At 38.1% G+C, this 19,007-nt stretch overlaps 1 protein-coding gene across 1 annotated transcript in view; it reads right to left on the minus strand.

Annotated features, from left to right (window-relative positions):
* Window positions 1-19,007, minus strand: part of LOC122806873 (tubulin monoglycylase TTLL3-like) — a 406,187-nt gene that overhangs the window by 378,270 nt on the left and 8,910 nt on the right. The window lies entirely within an intron of this gene.

The raw sequence follows: 19,007 nt of genomic DNA on the forward strand, positions 1-19,007 counted from the left end.
AACAGTATTTTGGCTTTATTTGATTTATTTCTAGCATCTCTTTTACCTTGCCTTGATTCCTGGCACTAATAAAGTAGTCAGTGTCAATAATTTACTTCTTAATCTTCTGCCCATTAGTAAATGATTTGTGAGAGACTGAGATCTGGCGGTGCAGTATTCCAAAACTGTAAGATGACATCACTATGCCTACTTCTACAACTCTTTTTCATCAGATTCTTTACTGTATGTATAGTTTTCTGCATCAATCCCTGTTCGTAGTAATCACATGACCTTGCTGGTATGTGCTTGAGCTTCTACTGTTGTTCAGATCTTTTTAATTCCATAATCTTGTACTGCGGACTATTCTTTGATATGGAAACATCAGTTTTACCTTATCTTGAGAAGATTAGCCTTAGAGCAATAGTCTATACAAATCAAGTACATTACTTCTTTGAACCAAAAAAAAATCTGTGCATATTTTAAGTATTTTAAGAGTCTGCCCAATACTCTATAATGTAACATCTCTTCTCATTGATTGCTGTTATGGTTCATGTTATACATTTTACAGTTCTGCACCAGTTTCTTTGGCTGTGCTTAAATTTTGGCCAAGGCATAAAACCTCTTGCTTTTTCTTTGGACTTCATTACTCTAGTGTGTAACTTATATACTTCTTCACGTACCTTATCTCTTAGTACATAGGGGGCAATAGTATTTTCAGCTTTGAGTATGAAGCCTTTGATATAACATTTCCTTTCTATGGAAAAAGTAAGACAGGACTTCCTAGCCCATTTTAAAGTATTTTCTAAGAAAATATTACACTCTAGGTTTGTGTCTAGTTAAAATTCAATATTTCATTTATCTGTTGTGAACTTCTCTTGCTTTACAAACATGTATAGCATTAACTAAGGTCAAGACTGTTTCTCTTAAAAGACTACCTTTTATCTAATCATTTCTAATACCACAGACTATTCTGCCTCTTCTCAACAACTCATAGACCTCACAAAATAAACAACCTTTGGTTTCTATTCTTTAACTCAGAATCAAATGCATCTATTGTTTCCACTGACCCTTGGTTTCTTGTAAAGACTGAATGATAGATTTGTTCTAGGCTCATAACAACTCTCAAACTGTCCTGTTATTCTGTCTATTTTGCCTTTTCCAGCTTCAAGAAAGGTAAAAATAAAAATACTTTCAAAGCTTCTTCCCATGTGATATGTAGATATGCTGTATACTATATCCTTTCAGGCTTCTTAGATGTGTGGCTTGTAGTATGGAAAAGAAATCGAATTTCTGGACCTAGAGTTTCCAGCTTTCGGCTAAACTGTCCTGCAGTCAGATAATTCATGATGGTTGCAACTACAGTCTATTTTCATAGCAATAATGAATTACTCTGAAGGATTATCACAAGTTGTGAGTTAAAGGTTTATCGGTGACTTAGCCACTGTACTGTAAGGTTTTGTATCACTCTATTATATCTTGAATACTTGCACATCAATGACATTATTATTCATTTATTATTGATGAGCTTCTAATGACAGCCAGATTCATAATTACATTGTAGCACTGATTTAGACTCCATTAAGAGTCCAGCAATGTCCTGTTTTTCCTCAAACACAACTGTAGACTTCTGGTGTACTTCTCTATTGTCTATTCTGTCAGAGCACTCTCTTAAGAATACTTCAGACTCAGTCTTTCATAATAACTCATTACAAGGACAACTCATACTATTTCTTATAACAGTAGTCTGCATTCTCAGTATCAAAGAAAATAAGTCTTAACCTATTTCTGGTAGCTTCTAGAGATGTTTAGGATTCCCCTCTGTAAATCCTATTGTCTTAGCCTTGAAGCTAATACAATACTGGGTAGTTTGCAAACTAGTAAATTGCAAGGGCATATTTCTGTATTACAAGATGAGGAAAGTCAATTAACTGAAATATAATACTCGTCTGTCTCTTTTAAGTAATAAACCTTGACTGAAAGTTTATCTCTTTATAAAAATACATTCTTATCATAGGATGAAATTAATTTGTGTTAACTGGCCATTCTGGCAAAATGGAAACATGAAGTAACTGCAGCTCATAGTCATTTTGCATATCATATCTGAGTTCTTATAACTTCTTTGCAGGCACTGACAACTGGACAGTACCCTACTCTATGTATAAGTTCTGTACATTAGATTACCAGGTTTATGCTAAACTTGCTTGTCATATTTTTGTTATGATAGTAGCAGTCTCTGGTGCCTTGCAGGAGCTTATGTTGTGATTTTTGTTACTATGCACTGTACTGGTTTATGATTGGATTTCATTATTATTCTTATACCACAGATGTAGTAATAACATTTCTAATGGCCAAAAAGATATGGGGAACATCTCCTCAATTTGAACATAGTATTGTTGCAAATATGTCGGGAGGCCACGGTGTTGCAGCGGTTAGCATTGTCGCCGCACAGCAAGAAGTTCTCCGGTTCGATCCTCGGCTGGGATGCCTTCTGCGCAGAGTCTGCATGTCCTCCCTGTGGTCACGTGGGTTTCCTCCGGGTGCTCCAGTTTCCTCCCACATCCCAATTTCATGCTGTAGGTGGATTGGACACTCTAAATTGGCCCTAGTTGTGAGTGCATGCGAGTGTGTGTGTGCCTTCTGTGGAAGGTTGGGCGCCGGGCTGGAAACTCGACACCATAAAATTTCACTGCCAATCATGAGCAGACAGGTGATCCGCTGTGGTGACCCCTAACCGGGAAAAGCCAAAAGAAGAAGAAGATTGTTACAAATATGTCAAGGATCTTGATGCATTTGCTATCAGTCTAGCTTCTTCTGAGACAAAACTACACCAAGACCTTGTTGACTTACATTTATCTACAATGAAGTATCTTCAGACATGCCATACAGTTATCTACAATGAAGTATCTTCAGACATGCCATACAGTTACAGTAGAAGTGTTAAAGTGACTAGACACTTTCCTTTTATATTGACCAAAACACTCTATGTTATTCACTAGAAGTTTCTTAAGTGAAATTGTACCACATAATCAGTTTGGATTTAACACAGACATTGTACAATGGACAGGAAAACATTAGAAATTATTTATTATGAGCTTTGTATGTGTTTAGAATTGCTTTCACTTTATCAGAATATGGTCTAAACCCTTAATATGACCCATGTAGATAAGTGACTCTATATGTATTTTGGTATTTGCTTTTGTTTGGCTTTTAGTCATTTGCTTTTTCTTCTTCAAGAAAGGTAAAAATGCCAGACACTTTCATACTTTGTGACATTCCAGAATAAGGTGCCATCAATGATGTTAACTATATCCTCTATCCCATCCTACTAATCACAAGATGCTCAGCTTTCAACTTTCAGAGTTATTTCCATACAGGTGTAAAAACACTAAAGGTTGTACAGAAGTTATTTTGAGCCGAAAGTTGAAGAAATGGCTCAGAAGTACTCTGCTGGTATAATGGGATAAAACTGAAAGAAAGAAGTATGAGAGTGAGATGTGTGAATTAAAATAATGAAAATAAAGTGATTTTTTATGACAATAAAAATTTGAAAAGGAAATTTTTACTTAGGTTTTCATCAAATCTAAGAGAAACAACACTTTTCTGGATGAATGTGTGCCAGAAGAATTACACAATAAGGTTATTCCAAAGAAGAACAAGAATGTTGCTTTCTGGTGTCAAACTAATAACACATGACAGAAATACCTTTTATTCTGACACCAAGTTTTTATTGTCAGTAAAATAATGATTACAGACTACCAGGTATATCCAAGTAAAGTGACCTGGATGCCACAACACTTTATGACAGACTAACAGAAAACCAATGTCACATGACACCCTGTTCCAATTATCACCAGCTTCCTTAAATGAACATACTCCCTGTTCACATATTATTATTTGAGACATTATTTAATACAGACTGTGAAGGGCCAAAAGTAATAGGGAGCAAAGAATGTTGTTGTTGTTGGTCTTTCGGCTTTTCCCGGTTAGAGATTGCCACAGCAGAACTCCGGTCCGCTAATGATTGGCAGTAGATTTTCACGAATGCCGAGGTGCCAACTCAATGTTCAACCTTCAACAAAGGCACGCCCATTTACGCATGTCTTTCGAATGCCCACCCAACTGTGGGGAGGACATGCAGACTCCACACAGAAGGCACTCCCTACACTCCAGCCGAGAATCGAACGGGAGAACCTCTTGCTGTGAGGCAACAATGCTACCACTGCACCACTGCAGATTACTAGGGAGCAAAGAATGAACATATTAAATATAAAGCTATAACATTACCCAAAGAATTAATATATTAAATATAAAGCTATCATATTACCCAAAGAATGAATATATTAAATATAAAGCTATCATATTACACAAAGAATTAATGTATTAAATATAAATCTATCATATTACCCAAAGAATGAATATATTAAATATAAAGCTATCATATTACCCAAAAGAATGAATGTATTAAATATAAAGCTATCATATTACCACATGTGAAGGTCTTTGGTGCCTTTTCTTTTAGGATTGTCTAAGATATAATCTCAAGGGACTGATGCCAAGATCCATGTACAAAATGGGAGCACAAATAACAGCTTGAAGTGCTACGGTAATTCAACATGCTGATGGCTCCATAATTGTTCTGAGTATTTGCTGGAAACTGTGAACGCCAAGCTGCAACCATGACTCCTCTCTTTACAAACCTGGCTTAAAGTACTAGGTCTGCACCTATATATTTCTTAAAAAAATCCTTGCTAAGTGTACCTAAACCATGCACTAATGTTCTAATACTTAGCACCACAACAACCCAGAGCATGCCTAGTATAATTTTAATCAGTCAGAAACTTTGCAGATTCAGATTCAACTCCCAACAAAGAGGTAACATCTACAAAGCAGCTTGATTGCTTCACTGAAAAATTAAAATGTGATCTGCATATGAAACGTGTTATCAGGAAGACCAAACAAAAATTGTCATGTTGTATAAGGCCAAGGTTTTCCCTGCTAATGGTGACAGGCTGGCCACAGTAAACTCATTTTTCAATCTTCTCTCTTACATCATGTGAGTCTACCCATAGAATAGAAAGAAGAACATATATAAACCAGAGTATTTAGATGTGCTGGTGTGCACCATGGTAGACCCCACCACTGCCTGACACTGAGGAACATTCATCAGTTTGAGATCCATCTCAGACTATCTGAACTTCGGTTATGTTTTGCCCACAAACTATTATTACCCTCTGATTACTCTGTCTAATCTGCAACTATCAGTTGGAACCAAACCTCCTAACCTTTGGGTATCTGAAAGCAGATCAGTGGACATCCCAATGACAAAAAATACCTTCAGTGCTTCAAGTTTCGCTGCCACTGCTGTCATAATCTGAAACAAACTCCTGAAGGTGTTTAGGTGCATCTCTAAAAGGAATACAATTAAGTTTTCATTAAAAAGCTGCATGCAATAGCCCAATCTGGTGGTGCAGAGGGATAAAGTCCTATGTCCCAAGTGACCTGAGTTTCATTAGCAGTTCATACTCCTGATGGAGATGGCCGAGGCAGATTACACTAAGCAGCCACTGTTGGCTTGCCCACTCTGAGTAGGGGCAGATCTGGCTTGCCATTTAGGATATATCTAGTAGGAGTACTGGGTGTTGCCCATGTGAAGCATGAGCATCGTGCAAAGGCACACTCCTTATTTCAAGGCAGTAGTAGGGGAGCTCAGAGAAAATGCTGTGTGGGTGGGTGCTCCGCAGGAAAAGGTAGGCAGTCCCACAGAATCAGCAAACTTGTTCTTATCATGAGGGTACAAGCAGGCTAACTAGGCTACCTGGGCAGCATACCTCTCAACTGTCCAGATTTTCACAGAATGTCCAGAGTTTTGCCTCATATTTTTGGTCTGTTCCTCATAAAATTTGTGGTTTTCTAGCAAATCACTGGTATGATCTGAGGATGGAAGTTGCAAATAATGACATACACTGGAGTTTCAGACTTCAGATCCTTCAGAAAATGTATGTTAACACAAACCCCATTACTTTAGCAACTTTCTAAGTTTATAAGATCAATATTTAAAATCTGTTCCTATTTTTGGGCCTTTGTCTCCCCATTTTGTCAGGCTTCGTTCATATTTCTTGCACTAAGAAGTTGAGAGGTGTGCTGGCCAGGAACACATGGACCAAATGGCTTTCATCTAGCCCAGGGATACCTAGCATTTGGCCCCAGGGAACAAATGGACAGAGCAGGTAGAAGAGCCATTGGTCTGGTCCTGTAAAGTGAAGAAATAAAAAAAGCTGCATGCAATGTAACTGGTCAATCCTGTAGTTATAGAATTACTTAGAACATCCAGCTTTGCCAAATATTTTAAGTCTTCTAAGATCAATATTGCTATTCTTATTTATTCTCATCAATACTCCTACTGTTATTTGTAATCATTCCACAACTCTGTGTGCATTTGTGATGCTCTATGGCTAACAATACATGGTTATTACCTTGTTTAATTGAAGAATGTTTATGTATTGTATGTGTATACCATCACAAGAAATGAACAACTGATCCGAAGATCTGAAAGATTTTGTTCTGTCAAAATACTACCCGAGTTATCTGTGGGCATCCAAGTTATGCAGTATCCTTTCTACTTCATTTTTGGGTTTAGGAAAAAATACAAGGAGATGGATAGTTTGGCTTAAACCTGGATACTACTTTAGTGTAATAGAAGGATTAGTTCTCAAAGAAACACTGTCTCTGTGGAAAATGAAATACATTGACTCATCGTAAGAGCTCTCAACTCAGGAACTTTTTTGCAGAAAAATGTTTTCCATGTTAAGGACCTCAAGTCAGCCTGATGGGCTGCTTCAAAACTAAGATCCCAATGAGAAGCCACTGGTTTTCTTTGATGTTTCTTATGCAAAACCCCTTACAAAAACATTTTAATGTGAGAATACATTGAAAGGGAGGGATCCATGTGCAGAATTTCTGAAATGGCTGACAAATGAATCTTGAAGGAAAAGTACAAAACGCCATAGGATAGTAACTCACACACATATTGTAAAACCAGAGAACCACTAGCCTTGAAATAGTACTGGTTAAGTTGTTAGCCTCAACTAGAAACATTTTCCATTTCCTAATATATATATATATATGATTTTCTGGTAGCAGGCTTTCTTGCCTCCAGTAATACCTGCTGGATATCCTCAGTAATAAGGTCCCTAAAGGGAATTAAGACCTATCATCCATGTAGTCAATTGAGGTTGATAGGGGTCAGGGAGTTTCAAACATCCTCACAGAATGGATCTACTCACACAAGAACAGGGAAGCTTGTGGTAACTGCCCCTGGTCATTTCCAAAAGAAGGGAGAACTACTATTGCCTGGGCCAGAAGGGAATCACCACAATGATCTTGGGGGAGTCCTTCTGAATCTTTAGTAGTACACTGGATATCAGTGCAAAGGGTGGAAAAGCATACAGGAACATTCCTGTCCAAGAAAAGTGAAACCATCTGTCTTCTAGGCCTTCTAGCATGGAGTCCTGGAGCAGAATCATGCCAGCTGATTATTTAGAGAGGAGGCAAAGAGGTCTACTTGAGGAACTCCCCACAGATGGGTCAAATCTTGGAAGGCCCTCAATCTAGTTTCCATTTGTGAGGCTCTGCCTTTGTCCAACTCAACTTGTCTGCCAAAAATTTTTTCTCCAACAGGATGCAAGATGCCTGAAGAGTGAGATTGTGCTGTAAAGCTATATCCCAAGCTAATATGGCTAGCCTTCAGTGGGCTAAAAACTGGTTCTCCATTGCTTGTTGACTGTGGCATTGTTTGCAACAACTTGAAGACGTCCATGGGACCAAAGATAATTTGGAGTGCCTTGATTAAAGTAAGCATCTCTTTTATATTTGTGCGTCTTGGCTGTCTTTGGTGTCTTTCTTACCAAAAACTGGATGAAGGAGTATAGAATCCCTTGGAAATTTTGGAAAAGGAGGGCTGAAAAATCTGAGAGATTCCCTGTATCATCTTACCCATCTTATCAAACTTTCTGATAATCTCTACAGCAGAGGGATCAAAATTTAAATCTCTCTCCAAAGGAAAATTTAAAATGTTATTTTTTTATATCTTCTGGGAGGTTCTGATAATGTAGCCTGGCAAACCTCCTCAAAACAGTACCAGTGGCCATAGCCCTGGAAGATGTATCAACAGAGTCATATACACACTTTAAACAATGAGCTGTGACTTGTGAAATGGGGAAAACTAAACCATGTAAAGCACATTATTCTTCACAAGGCAAAACATTCCTCTTGCTTTCACAATTAATCAGAATAAAGTTTAACATATGAGCCTAACAATTCAAAATTCTGCAAATCAAAGTTGTAAAATCATACATTTTTCCCATACTTATCAATTACATTCCCATTCTTGTCAGAAAGTGTAGAATTGAAAGTAACTAAATGTTTAGCAGCAGCAAAATTAACTAAATCAAAGCTGCTGGGTCATGTTTGGGATGAGTGTATGAAAACTTAAAAGACTGGGGAACAATCAGACTGCCTTTTTATGGACAGCAGGTGACTATCAGAAAAACTGTAGGCAGTGACACACACGTCCTCCAATGCTGACAGCACAGGGAGATGTGGGAGGTTCCGGAAATTCCATTTGTAACAGCTCATTGTATTGCCTGAGGAACTGAGAAACATCAATATTCTCCAACCAAAATCACTGGAACATTCCTGAGACAGTCTCAGAGAAGGAGAAACTCCCAGGGAGAATCAGATATTGTGCTTTCCTCTGAATCTGAATCAGAAACCTGAAGAGAAAATCCTGCATTGGCCTGTTCATCTTCCTGTCAAGATTCAGACTCTTGAATCTCTTCAGGAAAAGAGACATCCCTTTTTCTTTTACCAGAAACAACCTAATAAGAAGGATCAATAGTCTGAATTTGATCCTAATCCAGATCTAGTAAACTATTCCTGTCTAGAGAAAGGAGAGTAGATACATATTTAGTGTTCTGTTTCTTTTTGACTGCAAAAATGGGGCCAACAGGGTTGTTAGTGGCAGCAACAGCTTCCCCAGGGATGGGCACATTTCGACTAAACATGGAAGACTTCCCTCCCCCCTCCACCAGGACTGACAAAAGTTGCTTTTCTTTGGCCACTGAGGGGACCCCAACAGCTGCAGAGGACATGCCTAACCTCCAATCCATAGTGGTTGTAGGTGCTACAACAGAGGGATCGGGGTAAAAGATGAGTCATCTAAGGAACCAGCTTTGACCACAGCAGAGTCATCTACCTAAATTGCTAACCTGCTGTGGTGGTAAAAGTTGTTTGCTTAACTTTTCTTTTTGTGGCTGGAAGAAGGACCTACCACATGACCTCTAGTTTGTCGTGTAGTCAAGCTGGAAATGGTACACTTTCATGCGGAAAACAAGAAGCACAAACCAGTAAAAAATATAAATAAAGTTGCAAAAAATTAGTTTTTTCCTAATAAATACAAAGTAAAAAAGAAACACTTTAATATAGTTTGCCACCCTCCAAAAGTAAAATAAGCACAATTTTCAGAGAAAAACTGGTTTTCAACTACTTTTAAAAACTTTTAAACTGACAGTAAAAATGTGTTCTCATTTTAAAGTACCATTACGTCATGAGACAGTCAATTAAAACACAAACTCCTAGTAGAAAAATAAATTTCCTAACCAGGAAAGTATAATTAAACAATGAATATCTAAATGCAAAAGGCTTTTCACCAATGGGAACTTATCTGCCCAGCAAAGAGAGAGAACAAGGTGACTGTCAGTCCTTGAAATGCCACTGTGAAGCACTGTTTCAGTGGTAGGAAAGCTCTGAAGGGCTTGGTGCTCAAACCTGACACTTTAGGCCATTCAGTCTGAGTTGCCTAATCGTTTGAGCATGTGGATGGTGCCCTAAAGCTTTGAAAGCTGGCCAGCTGTTATAGCCTCAGCAGGATATAACCCATATAGCTAAGGCTACTGCAGCAGTAATCAAAATGATGAACATATTAATATGTATTTGATAACTGACTGCATTCTTCGTGACTCTAATTGGCCAGACTTCTCTTGACAGTAATAATACCACTGGAGTAGCATTTTTTATGACTAGTACTTGACTAGATGGAAGAAGGGACAGGCATGACTTCATAGTAACAGAGTACTACAATCTTATATATATATATATATATATATATATATATATATATATAATTATAAAACATGGTCAGCTAATTATTTTTTATGTTTATTAGTATTTGACTAAGCGGAATGATGGAATACTTGATAGTAATTGAATGCTACAGTCTTTTAATTTATAATTATAAATAATAGGTAACTGTTTATTGTTAATGTGTACAAGGCATCTGTATTGCTATTTTATGAAAGTGCTTATATACAACTTTTAGATCTATAATCCAGGACTAAAAAATGCACTTTTTCCTACTTCATGTGTGTTTGTGTATTCTCATTTGAAATATACATAAATATGAGTCATTTGATCTAAATATACAATACTAAACACAAATCATTGAAATAAAAATGATCTAACACACTCTTCATCTAAACATAGCATAAGCCAAAAAACATTAAAAAAAAAAATCTGTGGTCACCCCACACACCCAGACCCTTTTAACATAAATATACCAACTCCACGGTCACACTTCAGTGGAGAAAAGGGAAAACACTGAAAGTGCACAATGAGGTCATACAATCCAACACACTAGATAAAGCAAATTGCAGTTTTACTTATAAATCTGTTAAAAAAACTCACAATGATTACAAATGCAGAAAAAAATGCAAAAAGTCACCGCACATGTTCTGAGACATAACCACAGAGCATGCAACTTTAAAACAATGTTTTTTTGTAGGAGGTATACTAATTATATATTCAAACGCAAAGATCGCACCATATTCCTCAAATCTGGTAACTTAGCAATCTCGCACAACTTTAGATAAAACAGCTGTCAGTTTTACAGACAGCCAATGTAAATGTATATATAATGTGTGTGTGTATGTGGCCGCGGTGGTGCAGCTGTTAGTGTTGTCGCCTCACAGCAAGAGGTTCTCCCGTTCGATTCTCGGCTGGAGCACCTTCTGTGTGGAGTCTACATGTCCTCCCCACAGTTGAATGACGTCTAAAGATATGCAGGTTGGTGCATGCGTGAATGGATGTGCCTTCTTTGAAGGTTGGGTGTCAGGCTGGCAACTCGGCACGGTAAAAATCCACTGCCAATCATTAGTGGACCGGAGTTTCGCTGTGGCGACCACTAACTGGGAAAAGCCAAAAGAAGACATGTAATGTGTGTGTGTGTGTGTGTATATCTATATATCTATATCTATATATATATATATATATATATATATATATATATATATATATATATATATATATACACACACACACACACACACACACACACACACACACACACATTTATGTATTGGTTGAATGGTAGAAGGCCCACAGTGCCAGCTGGTTGAATAGTAGAAGGCCCACAGTGCTAGCTGGTTGAATAGTAGAAGGCCCACAGTGCTAGCTGGTTGAATGGTAGAAGGCCTACAGTACCAGCTGGTTAAATAGTAGAAGGCCCACAGTGCTAGCTTGTTGAATAGTAGAAGGCCCACAGTGCTAGAAGGCCTACAGTTCCAGGTGGTTGAATGGTAGAAGTCCCACAGTGCCAGCTGGTTGAATGGTAGAAGGCCTACAGCAACAGTTGGTTGAGTGGTAGAAGCCTCACAGCTAGTATGAAGGGCATACCTCAATGTTTTCATGAGGCTTGTTGTGATGCTTCACAAGACTCTATATTACAAACATTTCTGTTTCATGTTTTTATGTCCGTAATGCCAATGCTGGATTCCAAAATTTGCTGATAGTTACTGCTGTGAATGATCATGGGAATCTGCTGTAAAAAGTGTAAAGTAACGCATGTGGGATCATTGAATGACAAGTATTCTTTTGCATTAAACAATGTCATTTTTTTTCTCAATGTCCTAATTTTAGGGACATCGGAACTATGATAACAAAAGTAAATCAGTGCTGAGGTAATATTTTTTTGCTCTATGAAAAGCTTCAAGAATTAAGAATGTGTTCCTCCCTTTGTTTAAAACTGTAGTTAGACCTATTCTCCTCTGTAGAATAGATTTCTGCTTTTATGGTGTCAGTGTGTTATAAAAAGTTGGTAAGAAAGCAAAGGTTGCATACTAGACAGACTGAGTCAGTTATGGGTCTTTGTTATGAACAGAGACTGAAATATTTAAATTTGCATTTCCTCAAATACTGTTTATTAGGAGAAAATTTTCTGATTTTTCAGAAGGGAACCTGAACTAAAGTTGAAACTTACTTATTATTTAGTTACAACTGGAAAGGCCACAGAAATACCTCACTAAAAGAATCACAGGCCTAAAGCAGATGCCCTATGCTGACCGCCTTAAAAAACTCCAGCTATACTCTGTCGCATATAGTCTACTCCAAGGCGATCTCTACTTAACATACAAGGCCATGTCAAACCCAGAGCTATTGGACATGCTGCCAATCCCTCAGAGCCACACGCTGCAGGGATCTAAACCTTGTCATCACAATAAACAAAACATGCTGGAGGGATAGGTTCCTGACCCAGAGACTCCCCAGACACTGGAATAGACTGCCCATACATGTCAAGCAGAGCGTCTCTTTGGCCCTCTTCAAAAGGGACCTTGATGATTGGATTCGAGAAAGGAAATTCACCCCAGGGACGATGTCAGTCACCCTGCTAGACAGGGATCCAGAGAAGTAAATAGTGTGGGAAGAAATAGTCAGGGAATTGTTATGGCTAGGCTTATATAGGCCCTAAGGCCAATAGCCTAGTACCAACCTATGAACCTATGAACCTATGAGCATATGAATGTTTTAAAGATAATGGTATTTAAATGATGCTGGCAATTCTCTTTATAACTAACAATATGGCTGCAAAGAATAATAAATTATTTATTAGGGTAGGCAAAAAGTTAGGCCCCAAATTTTTCCAAAATAGAATTAGAAAAACATGTTACAAACTGCATGTGGAAATTAGAAAGACTTACTCTTTGCATAGTTTCAAAACTAAAGTAGACTGATGGATTGAAGACAAAGTCCATTGGAGCTGGTTTTGTTGGAAGAGGGCTTGTAATGATTTGTTATGAAGTCCTATGTGCATCGGAATCAATGAAACATTGAACATTTATTTGCAGTTTTGGGTAGTTTAATCTTGTACATTAGAATCAATGAAACACTGAACATTTATTTGCAGTTTTGGGTAGTTTAATCTTGTACATTAAATTAAACTATCTAAAACTGCAAATACATATTTAGTGTTTCATCCTGAAATTGAATAAATGGATTTACTACAACCTGTTTTCTAGACATGTCTGTTAAATAAATAAAAACATGTACATTCTGAAATGGCACCTTTCTACAACTGTAAGACCAGCACTGTGAGTTTGTTAAGTCCCCAAAAAATAAAGCATAATTTCTACATCAAAACAGTGAATTCTGAACTTCACTGTTATACTATTAAAGTATCTGATATTGCAAGTTGCTTCATCCCTAATAACTATATATCTATAGGTATATATATATATATATATATATATATATATATATATATATATATATATATATAGTTACCTCAAACTTAATACGTTTTCCCCCATTCACTGCTTTAATAGAACACAGTTATGGTAATCAGAATTACATTGGGCCTCATATTTATAATAACGATGCACCTAGATAACTACTGTAATAAACATATTTATTCAGCCCTAGATATACATGCTTATTACTATCCTCCTCATATCTTGCCATCAGTTGTTCACTCTACCTGCATCATTGCTTAACCTAAAAATACACATAACCTGCCATATTTACATTACTACTAAAATTAACAGTAACATGCAAAATAAGGACATACTCATAACAACAAAATGTCCCAGGGCACTTAAACAAACTCCAAACCCAAATTATATATATATATATATATATATATATATATATATATATATATATATATATATATATATATATATATAAACCAGGGACCTATTCACAATAATATTAAAAAGTAATTTCAAACACAGCACACATAAAATACAGAGATATAATCCCCATAAGCACCACTGCTCAGCTAAATCAACCCATAATAATGACATTTATTAATACCCAGAGATCTCTTACACAAGCTGGGATTCCAAGAGAACATTCAAAAGTCTTTTTCTAGGATTGTGTTCCTCGGGTATCAGCTGGACACCTCAGTTCAGAAAGCTTTTTTTCCACAGGAAAAATAGATCTATATCTAGATCTATGTCAAAGGTTTTCCAACCAGACTATGGTCACTGCAAATGAATACCTAAGGATTCTGAGTCTCATAGCATCTATGATTCTCATTATAACCCTGGCAATACTCCACAAGAAGAATATGGAGTCTCTTTGGTCCCAGCATCAACAACCCTTGTCTATTCAAATTCCAGTGCTGTGGTTTGTCAACAGAAAAATTAATTGGTGGAGACAGCAAATATCCCCAAATTTGCATCAGCCCTTATCCTTCCCTATTCCAAAGCAGTTAGTCATCACAGATGTCTCGGACTTTGTTGGGGAGCAGCTTCAGGATGGATAATATTGTAAGGTGTGTGGGACACCAAGGGCAGATGCAAGCACATAAGTAAAAAAGAGATGCTTGCCCTGATCAAGGCACTCAACTCGTTGAATTATCTTTGATCCGCAGGACCTCATCAAGTTGTTTCAGACAATACCACAGTCATGTAGTACATCTTCAGGCAAGGGGGAACCAGGTCATATCCCCTTTGCAGACTAGCCATATTAGCTTGGGATATAGCTTCACAGTACAATCTCACTTTACAGGCATCCTTCATTCTGTCAGAGAAATATTATCTGTAGACAGGCTGAGCAGGACAAGACAGACCTTCATGTATGCAAACTTGATCGGGGGTCTTCCAAGATTTGATCCATCTGTAGGGAGTTCTTCTAGTAGACCCATTTGCCTTCTCTCTAAATAATCAGCTGACAAGATTCTGCCCCATGTTCCAAGGCCTGGAAGATGGGTCTTTTTCTTTTTCTTTGACAGGAATGTTCCTGTATGCATTTCAACCCTTTCATTTATATCCCGGATACTTCTGAAGATTCAGAAGGAATCCTCCAAGATCTTTGTGGAGACTCCTTTTCTGGCCCAGGCAGTAGTGTTTGGAAACAGCCAGGGGCAATTACCATAAGATTCCTCACAGAAAGGATCTACTCTCCTAAAATCAGGGGTGTTTGATACACCCTGACCCCAATCATCTTCAGCTGGCTGCCTAGATGATAGAGTCTTGTTTTCCTTCAGGCACCTGTTTACTGAGGCTGTGCAGTAGGTACTAATGGAGGCAAGAAAGCCTGGTAATGGAAAATTTTACATTAGCAAATGGAAAAGGTTTTCCTAGTTAGTGCCAACAACAACATAACCGTCATTCATCCAAGGCTAGTTGTTGAGGTTTTACAGTTACTTTCCTATGGCCTTTTTTACTCCTCTATCAAGGTTAATTTATTGGCCATTCAACATGTCTCCCCATGGATCCTCCTCTTTCAAGGCTTTTTGCATGTGAAAATGCTTTGAAAATGGTTTTACTCAAGAGGCCTCCAAGAAAACCAGCAGCCATTTCTTAATTTTGTGTTAGAGAAGCTAACTCTTGCTCCATTTGTACCAGCGTATCTTGCTGACTTAAAGTTCTTAACATGGAAAACAGTTTTACTGATTGTTCTGACCTCTGCAAGAATATCTGAGCTGCAAGCTATTATGGTAAGTCAACACTATATAATTTTCCACAGAGATGGCGTTTATTTGAGAACTAATCCGTCTTTTATGCCTAAAGTGATTTTTGAGTTTAAGTCAAACTATCCATTGCCCCATTTTATTTATTAATCTTAAAAATGAGAAAGAGAAGATACTGCATACTTTGGATCTCCACTGACAATTCAGGTACTGTCTTGACAGAACTAAATCTTTCAGATCTTTGGATCTGTTGTTCTTTTCTTGTGAAGGTAAGAAGGGACAACCTATGTTTTCAAATGGTTGCCTAAGGCTATTACGTTTTTTTATACTCACCACAACAATTTTTTTTTCAGGCAAGGTCAAGGTCTTCATCTATGTCTTTTTAGAAAAGGTTGGCTTCTAGACGAATTCTAGATGCTGTGACTTGGTCCTCTGTGCATGCTTTAACAAGCCACTATAAGCTTGATTCCTTTTTTAGGTCCAGATCAGGCTTTGCTAGGACCATTCTCCAGGGGTTCCTGGACTCTTTTCCTTCCACCTCCCAAATGTAGTAACCTAGGCGAACCTACCCATAAAGCTAAGGCTGCTGCAAAAGTGATGAATATGATGAACATGGTATAGTTGTTTAAGTACACTTACCATAACAGTAGATGTTTGAATTATCACTGCTGCATTAACCGCCCCCTCCTTCCATTCCTCTTATTTTTTGGTGTGCTGTTTACACCAGGGTGTGGTTGTTTCTATTTGTTCTTCCTAGCATTGTCCTTTCAGGGCTCAGCATCCCTGTCTCTGTTGGCAGTAAAGCTCTGAAGAGCTTGAGCTGCCTGATAATTTGGGTGCATGTAAGGTGCCCTGAAGCTTTGGAAGGATTTAACCCATCTAGGTAAGGCTACTGCAGCAGTGATCATTCAAACATCTACTGCTATGGTACTTTCTCTATGCAATCAGTTGTTTCATGCATGTAAATACTCATGCTTGCTATTGAGTGAAAGAGACCAAAAAAGTTTATTTCCATATTTCTTAACCAAATAATGTGAATAATTTTAAAATAAATCATCTGTATGGTATTATAAGCACAAAAGTTGTTCAGGACTCAAACATATTATAAAGCAATTGATATTTCTAGAAGTACACCATTTTTAGAAACTAGACAAAAATAAATAAATGCCATATATATTTTGCACTTTTTTCTATATATTCCATATGTTCATACAAAATTAAAAAGGGCCCTCCAAAATGAAAAAGAAAGTGAAATATATGGACTATTTGGGGCCCAGGAGCTAGAAATAATGCCTATTATACAATGACTGGCCGGTAACATCGTAAAACGAGCATGCTGATTGGCCATCCCAACCAGCATGCCCGTTGAGAATATACAACGGAAAAGGTCCGGTCGCCCAGACTTTTTTCCATTGATATATTCTTTAATTTTAAGGGTTTAAAAAAAAAAAAGGCATAGCAACGGAGATCTTCTTTTCTCCGTTGCTTACTTTCCTGAGCCCTGATGTACTGGGTATGCGTGGGAAAGCAAGTTCCAAACGCATGTGCAGTACATCAGCAATGGCAACGCGGAGCTGTCCAGCGGTGGAAGGACAGCATGGCGCCATTATACAAGGACATTATTTAAGAAAAGTATTTTTTTCTTAAATAATGTCATTGTATAATAGCAATAACCCACTTCTGGGCGTGGGTAATGCTGGATTTACCCACGGTTGTCTTTGTTTGGCCACTTGGGCTTCACCCTCATGACCAAACCACACCAACTGTGGGTAAATCCAGCATTACCCACACCCAGGCATGGGATATTGCTTACATATACCATCACCTTCATGAGCAGAACATTGTAGAGGTCTACAGTGTGAGTAGGGACACTATCCAGGACACAGTAGACTTGTGTTACCATGCCTGGAATCAAGGGGAATATGTGCACTGTCCCTCTTTGTGGACATGAAAGTTTGTGCAGCATCAACTATTCAGGGATTGTTCAGCATTGAACAGGGAATATACTAGGAATTTTGCAAGCATCAGCCCTGTGAAGCCTACACCAGTTGCTTGATGTGATGATGTGATGGGTACAGGATGTGTGGGAGCACATATAGTTTCTATGGACCCTAGAGGAGAGAACTAACATTGCATAGGAATTTTACAACATAGCCTATTCTCTGTAGCCCTTGAGGCCATTGATTACACCCACATTGCAATCAAGGCCCCTTCTGTTCCACATAGTGTCCAGTACATCAACCAGTAGTGCTTCCGCTCCAAGAACTGACAGGTAACATGGAGTTCACAGGATATTACACACGAGTTCATGTATTACTAGGAAATTCCTATAATTCCTGTATCTGGCACATGTGTGACCTGTATTGACATTTTGTTGGGGGGGTTGACTTCTCACAGGGTCATCTAATTTGTATGTGGACACATTGCTGGGTGAGTAGGCCAGGATGTAAGGTTCCCATTCAAGCAGACAGCCAGCAAGCCACATATAATGATGTTTATGGTTGTGTGTTGCAGCTAATGCAGGTTATGCCTTTGAGTCCTGGATAATCACCCTGTGTACCTCACCAAATTCAACCCCCCCCCCAAACAATGATTGAGATGGCATACAACACCACATAATCACAGACAAAGAAAATTTATTTTATTTGTTTTGAATTTGTTAACAAGGGTAGAACAGTGATCCCCTTGGATCCAATTCAGTCTCAGCCCAGGGAAAACACCACTGATACATGACATTATATACAGAGCGAATGACAAAATGCAATATATACATATAGTGTATGGAAAGTGAATGGCATTGTTGACTTGAGGGTATAAAGGCAATAGATAAATGAAAGTATATACAGTGACTGAAAAAACACAGTATGTACATGCATTAAATATAGAGTGGCATCAGAGTTGGCAAGCTGAAAGAATTACAATCAAAAATAGAGTCAGAGCAAGGTATGTAGGGGAAGATGGGAATGAAGAGGTTATGTTATATAGTCAGTGAGATAGCAGTTGCATTTTTGTAGTCGTGAAATGTGCTTTTATTTATGAATGGAGATGGGGTATGAGGAATGATCTTTAAGAAAAGAAGGGAAAGATTTCCATAGTTTGGGACCAAAGAGTGGGCTGTAGGTACTTGGGTGTCGGGGTTCAGAATGGGCGGTGGTTACTTGGGTGCTGGGAATCAGCATGGGCTGTGGTTACATTGTTGTTGTGGCTCAGAGGAGTCTGTGGCTACTTGTGTGTCAGGGGTTCAAAATGGGCTGTGGTTATGTGGGTGTTGTGGTTCAGAGTG

This window comes from Protopterus annectens, chromosome 7.part0 (assembly GCF_019279795.1).
Source record: "Protopterus annectens isolate FY-2018-M chromosome 7.part0, PAN1.0, whole genome shotgun sequence".
In the NCBI taxonomy this organism is placed as follows: domain Eukaryota; kingdom Metazoa; phylum Chordata; order Ceratodontiformes; family Protopteridae; genus Protopterus; species Protopterus annectens.